Raw genomic sequence first — 6,955 nt, 5'->3', positions numbered from 1 at the left:
GGGGGGGGGGTTAATACCATGTTCAATGACTCAAATTCTATCTTCTTCAGGTATCAATAAACGTATTTGTTACAAATTTAGCTTAAAAACAAAAAGAGTCGATGAACAGTTAACTTATTGATTCTATCAAAACGTAAAGCTAAGGTCAAGATTCAAAGTAAACTGAAGAATAGTATGCTTATTCATATTTTCAGGATATTGAAGGATGACATTTAGTCAGGATTTCAGATTACAGACACGGAATGCTCTGAAGTACAAAATGTTTAATCAAAAATGGTCAAAATGGACAAAATAACCAAGTGATAACTCAAAATCAATTTTAAAATTAGATGATATTTATTTTTTGAAGAAAATACGAAAGATGTGATGAGCAGAGGAAATTCGAGCTAATTTTTTTTTTTTACTTTTTTTGTATCAATACTTTTATTTCTTGGAATATGTCATTCATAAAGTAAATTTTCTATGTGTTTTAAAACACCATTTTGCAATTATTATGTGTATTAAAGATCTCGGTTTTTTTTTCAAATGTTAGTAATTGAATGACATGCAATGAAGAATTTCAAAAATATACATGAACACAAACCATTCACAGTCAACATGTCTCAATAATTTGATTATTGAGCTCATATAATTTTAATACCAGTAGAATGTGGACAAGAAAAGTAAAATGAGGCTATAAATAATTAGAGTTCTTATCATTCATGTTTTCAAATTGATTACAGGCCTGTAGGAAGCAATTTCAGTGGTTGGGAGGGGGGGGGGGGCACAGCCATACATTCTCAGTGAAAATTACCCAAAAATTCTTCAAAGCAAAAAAAAAAAAGGTCAAATGGTCATTTACTGAGGGGACAAAAGCATACAGTAGCTATGTTTTTAGAGTATTCTATATATCGGCAAAATTAATGGGGCGGGGGGGAGGGGGGGGGGGAGGGGGGGTGCAAATATTGGTCATAGTGTGATTAATTGAGATATTTTCTGTGAAATACTCAGGAGCCACTAGCAGGAAAAGTAGATCACTGGCATACTTAAATGAAGATGAATTATTACACAATAATCATAGGTGTACAATACTTAATTTGTGGTTTTTCACTCTTATCATAGACCTAAAGCTGTAGCTCTATAATAATAGTCAGTTTTGACATAGATTTCTTTAATTTTTCTGTCAATTATATAAAATTCAACAATTGCAACTGATAATGTGTGACAAAGGATGAAATTGTACATTCAATGAGATTACTTTTATTAGTTTTATACACTTATTACATGCATATTTTATTTAAGAATGTACATTATTATAAGCTTTTAAAAAATGATTTGAAGCATATTGGAAGTAGTGCAGAGTGGAGTCATGTTTCTGAAGTTTGATATGCATGGCCATGGATCACTTTAGGATAAGTTGTCAAAACTTCCCTCAGGTATAATACTGGGCAAGACTTGAATTTTCTTCACATACTATAAGACTCTTCACTATTTCTTTGATGTTCTTTGGGAAAATAACAGCAGTCATTTTGGTCGTTATATTGTTGTACATGTAGTATGATTTAGCTGACTTAGTGTAGGAGTCCCACTGGTATCCCTCATCTTCTGAAAACTCTCTCCAATTTTCTTGAGATACCCATTCATTTGCTGAATGTCATGACTAAATGTAAAACTCTGGCTTTGGTTCTGTAATAAACAATATAAGTATTTAGATTTAGATAATACAAGACTTTAGTTTATATTAAACAATGACTAATGGAACCAAATGGAACATGAAAACTATTACATGTACAATAACAGAGCATACATACATCCTCTCTACACAAGTGCAAAATGTTTTTGTTTTTTTTTTTGGATTTTGAGAAAATTATATTGAATAAAGGTGTAAATAATAAGTTTATCTATTTAATTTTCAATATATGGTACATGGCATTTACCCCGAGGAAAAATGTTCAAACACAATACAGTAACAGTGAACAGAAATCATAGCTATTTACTTCCAAGGAGAAGATACATGTAAATAACATCTTCAATTAATTTATCTTGTTCTTTTAAAATGTCAAGAATACTTGACTTGATTATAAATTGAGTAATATACTGTAAATTTCTATTTATTGAAATTTAAATCTAAGGGCAGATCACTCCTAACATTCTCTCAGTAAACAGTAATTGTGTTTTGATAAAAGTTATGAAAAGTGGGTCCAAATTTTAGACAACTTTATGCTGTATCTTTCTTCTATCCTTCAAATGTTATTACCAATGTTTAATTTCTTGAAAGACATAGAAGTCAAGGCCATGGGGTCAAAATTATAGTTCATGGACATTAGAGAGACCTTTCATAGTGAATGTATCTGTGAAATATAAAAGCTGTATCTTCACTCAATCAAAAGTTTTGTTTCTGTGACAGACTGACAAACAAATGAGATTATGTGAAAGTGGTGGACAAGAAAGAAGTCCTTTATGTGCTGGGTTTTTTTTCAGGCCCATTAGGTCTTAGGATCCCTCCAAATTTTTACGAATTCTTGTATTATATCTCCCCTTGATCTTATTTGAGCCTTTGGCTCAGGTTTGGCTAAGGTGAGCTAAAAAATATATGTACTCTACTTTACTAACCTGAGAAAGGCATTTCATGCTAGTTTCAACACGTTCACAGGAACTCCGAGTCTTGCTAATTTTAACAAGGAAGGATATCTTCAATAATCTGAAATTCAATCTGAATCATTACAAATATGTAGCTCATTTGCATTTTCACAGGCAAGTAAAAAATTGATATTTTGTAAAATTGATAGTAGTGTGAAATTGTAAATGTCGAGGTAATATTTTAGGGATAAGTATTTTAAATGATATAAATGTAAAATTTATTTCAATAACTCCATTTCCTTAACTGTGTGAAGAAATCTATTTATAGTAACAGGTACTTTCCATTAAAACATGATTTAGTAGGCAAATTATTGGGAAAAGATGCTATACACTGTACCTCTTTATAATTTTGTTTTAAAACTTACCTCCTTGTTTGATGTTTTCAGAACACTCCATGAATGATCTAAATATCTTCCTCTTGAAGGCTCTTCCTTCTTCCACACATGGTGCATGCAGCAGCGTGCTACAATAAATTATATATTTTTATTAGAATAATTCAATTCCTTACTGGCATTAAAGCACAATTAAAGTGCCGCGCCACAGCATGATACGCCCGTCAAAAAATTACAATTTTCTTGAACAGTTTAGAGTGCAAGAAAATCATGTCAACCTTGATTCTAAGATTTCCATGATTTTTCCATTCCTTAAAGTATTTATCCATCCCCTGTGATGTAGGCATTAATTATAATAACAGGGATAGACATTAACTTTCAGATTCACTTGCCCTTCGGGCAAGTGATCTCAAACTTTGACTTGTCCGAATGCAAAACTTGGTTGCCCAAAATTAGGATGGAACTTAAGACGTAAATTATTAATTACTGCAAACATTATGAAAAGAAAAAATGTGACGAAATACACTACTGTCAATTTGGCAAGTTGAGCTACCTGGTACCTGAAAAAATTTTGATCCTGCATTTGTACATAAATGTATACCGCTTGTAAATGTACTTGTAAATGTAACCTGTTAACACACACTGCCATGCAGCAATAACCCTCCATTTCCTTTTTAAATATCATATTTTTGAAAATTATTTGCGGTAGGATCATTTTGTAATTCGTGATTTTCAGCGATAACTGTGAAGCAACGCTTAAGGAAGATAGTTGCTACGAAACATAAATCTTACCTTGATCAGGATACAACGTGTTACACTGTACCTATATTCTGTGCTTGAATAATCTAATTTCCTAATAAGAAGTTAACAAAATTTTGTTAGACGTAGAGTGTATTTCCTACGAAAGAAAACAACAAACTCGATTTTTAAATGAACGGTATAATCCAGAAATGCTACCAAGGAATTTCAAATGCAAAACATTGTCAGTCAGGTGCGTGGCGGAAATCAAGTGTTCAATTTATTGTTTTATTTATAAATTGATGTAAACTAAATAAATATGTACATTTTGTATCAGAAAAATTCACTTGCCCGATCGGACAAGTATGTCGACAATTTCACTTGCCCGAACTGAGAATTTACTTGTCCCGGGCAATCGGACAACCGTTAATGTCGATCCCTGAATAAATATTGCATCATTGATAGATTTCTATGCTGGTTGTGTTTAGGAGTGAAACGGTTCACCGCGGTATCGATTCACCGCGGTATTTTTTCTCGGTTTGATACGCGGTGCAAAATCTCTAATTTTCGGTTCGGTTCATTTTTCGGTCGGGATCGTTATTCAGTCGGGTTTGGCATAAGGTAAAACACGTTACTCAGTATAAATAAGTATACTGTATAGAAAACGTAAATTTTTGATGACTGATAGATTGTAAAATAATTTTTGACAGTCAAATAATTTTAATCAATTTCTTCTAGTCAATTTGCAAATAAAATTCGTAAAATATGTGACTAGATTTAGAAAAAGAGAGCATAAAACAACGTTGAATTTGTTTCCTTCTATCAAAATGTATCGTATCGAAAATAACCGAACCGAGACAAAATTATACAATACGTATCGAACCGTGAAGGAGGTGTATCGTTTCACCCCTAGTTGTGTTAGACCTTGTCAAATGCCCATCATATTAAACAATATCAAATTAGTCTTAACACCTTAATCTATACCAAATTAATTTTGAAAATAAAAGGCAGGCCATCAAATCAAATATGCTATAAACTGACCAGCAGTTCTTCTGTCTAATCCCCAAAGGATACAGATAAGACTGCTTGATCAGAGATGCTCTAAAGAAATGATTGAGACAGCTAGCCTTCCTACATTGAACTCATTAATTAATCTAAAAGTAACTGGATGCTTGTCTACTCATTACTACCAAGAGATGAATGGGTCTGCACTATCTACCACAAATTTTTTTTAAAACATATAATTCATAAAATACTCAAAGATTTTTTTTTTTTGAGATATAATGTCCGACAGGTTTTAATATGTAGATCTAATTCATATGGACATGCTGATTCCACCCCACCCCATAAAATTAGTTTTTAAATTAATAATATTATATAATATCAGATTAGTCTATTATGCAATATCAAATTAGTTTTAATTACTTTTCATCAAATTCATTTTAAAACTTAGGCTAGCAAACAAGAGCTTTTTTTTAATCCAACAGGCTTTAACCCATTTGCCCAATACCCAAGGGATATAGATAACACCTGCTTGATCAGAGATGCTCTGCCAGTTAGCTCCTCACACTAAACTCATTAATTTCTCTCTAATTTGACATGCAAATTTCTGTTATCAAAAATCTTCTTGACCAGTGCTTGATAATTACACTCATGGAAGAGGTAGGATTTCTCTAACATACATTATATTTGTTATAGATTGCTGTCAAGTATATGCTTAAAAAAATAAGTATTTTCTTGATTTAACACTTTTTTAATAAGAACAGTGCAATACTCTTACATTATTTGGGATGTGTAAATGAATAGTAAAAAGACACATTTTTTTTTTTTAAATTTCACTTAAATTAAAGGTCACAGTGACCTTGAAATAGGTTGTGACACACCTTATACCTAAGATGCATAAACTGTCCAAGTTTGATGATTGTAAGTCTTGTAGTTTTCTAGTTATATGCCGGAAAGGATTTTTCCATATTTGACTATAACTTCTTAATTAAAGGTCTGAGCGACCTACTTTTTATGCGCAACACACCTTCTACCCAAGATGCATTAGATGACAAAGTTTGATAATCCTAGGCCTAATAGTATTAAAGTTATGAGCCGGAAACAAAAAAGCTAACAGACGGACAGACGGATGGACATGAAGCCTATAACAATATGTCCCGTCTTAAGACGGGCGTATAATAATTATATAGGAATGTGTTGTTAGCCATTCAACCACACATTTGACATATTTTTTTTATTTAGTTTTGTATGTTGACAGGTCTAAATAAACAATAATTGGAGAAACTCTTAAAGGGTACATTTGATTAGCATGATCATCTACTCTAGGAATAAATATAACATCGTATATAAGAACATTTAGTTACTTACGTATAAATGGTAGCGTTGCACCAGCTTGACCAATAAAATGAAGGATTTCACACTTCTTCAAACCCCTGCTTTCACATTTCACGTGTTCTACTTGGAAGGGAATTCTTAGTCCATCTTCTCTTGGGTTTTCAATAAGTAAGTTGGAGCTAAGAAGACTTGGAATTTGACATAGCTTCCTTCTTGACTTCTTTGTATTTAATTTTAAAGAAAAGTCAAAATAACTCGTGCACATTCGATAGTCATTCACTGTATTTAGCAAGTGCAACACATGGCATATGACCTACGTAAGACAAACTGATACGAAACTGGTCAATGTTGAAATTCACGAACTGTTGAATGTCTTCAGAACAAGCATTATCACATCTTCTAAGGAAGCTGAACTATATAATCTAGGCACTTTTGTATAAAAATATCAATAAAACACATGGTTTGTAAAAAGGAACTCCAGACGTCATGCTTACAAACTTCCGCCAGAGTTCGTTTGCTCTCTGTAGATGAGGCCTCGACGGGGAGTAAATATAGTGTTGTTTTTACCTCCTTTCACTGTTGGAACTAGAGAGTTTTACAAAGGGAGATAATATTAGGTGAAATGGCAGGTTTTTCTCATTTTTCAAATGCATTTTATTTTTTTAAATCAAAAAACACACCCCAAAATAATTATAAATAAATAATCAAGTATGTTTGCTTTCAAAATATTGTTAATATTTTATAAACCTATCTTGGGATTTTTCATAAAATGGCACTGAAATTATGGTTATTTAGCCTATTGGTTAAGGGTTAAAAAGGTGAGGAAATTTAAATTTCTTTAAAATAAAAAAGAGTGTTAATGATAAATCAAAATAATTTTTTATCTTTACTTCACACCTTGTTTTCACAATTAAATGCACTTAATCCAA

General features: G+C 31.9%; 2 long non-coding RNA genes across 2 annotated transcripts; one reads left to right on the top strand and one right to left on the bottom strand.

The window, feature by feature from the left end:
* Window positions 1-1,404: 1,404 nt before the first annotated feature.
* LOC133174647 (uncharacterized) lies at window positions 1,405-6,546 on the bottom strand. The gene is made up of 4 exons (XR_009719155.1): window positions 6,060-6,546; window positions 2,985-3,082; window positions 2,593-2,680; window positions 1,405-1,665 (listed from the first exon to the last, which is right to left on the bottom strand). It is a non-coding gene; the product is annotated as an uncharacterized LOC133174647 (long non-coding RNA).
* LOC133174649 (uncharacterized) lies at window positions 4,140-4,838 on the top strand. Its single transcript, XR_009719156.1, has 2 exons — window positions 4,140-4,171; window positions 4,603-4,838. It is a non-coding gene; the product is annotated as an uncharacterized LOC133174649 (long non-coding RNA).
* Window positions 6,547-6,955: the final 409 nt, after the last annotated feature.

This window comes from Saccostrea echinata, unplaced genomic scaffold (assembly GCF_033153115.1).
Source record: "Saccostrea echinata isolate AGI-Se365-2 ecotype Australia unplaced genomic scaffold, CSIRO_AGI_Sech_v1 ptg000058l, whole genome shotgun sequence".
Lineage (NCBI taxonomy): Eukaryota > Metazoa > Mollusca > Bivalvia > Ostreida > Ostreidae > Saccostrea > Saccostrea echinata.
The sequence above is the reverse complement of the archived record's forward strand: the minus strand, read 5'-3'. Positions and strand labels throughout refer to the sequence as shown.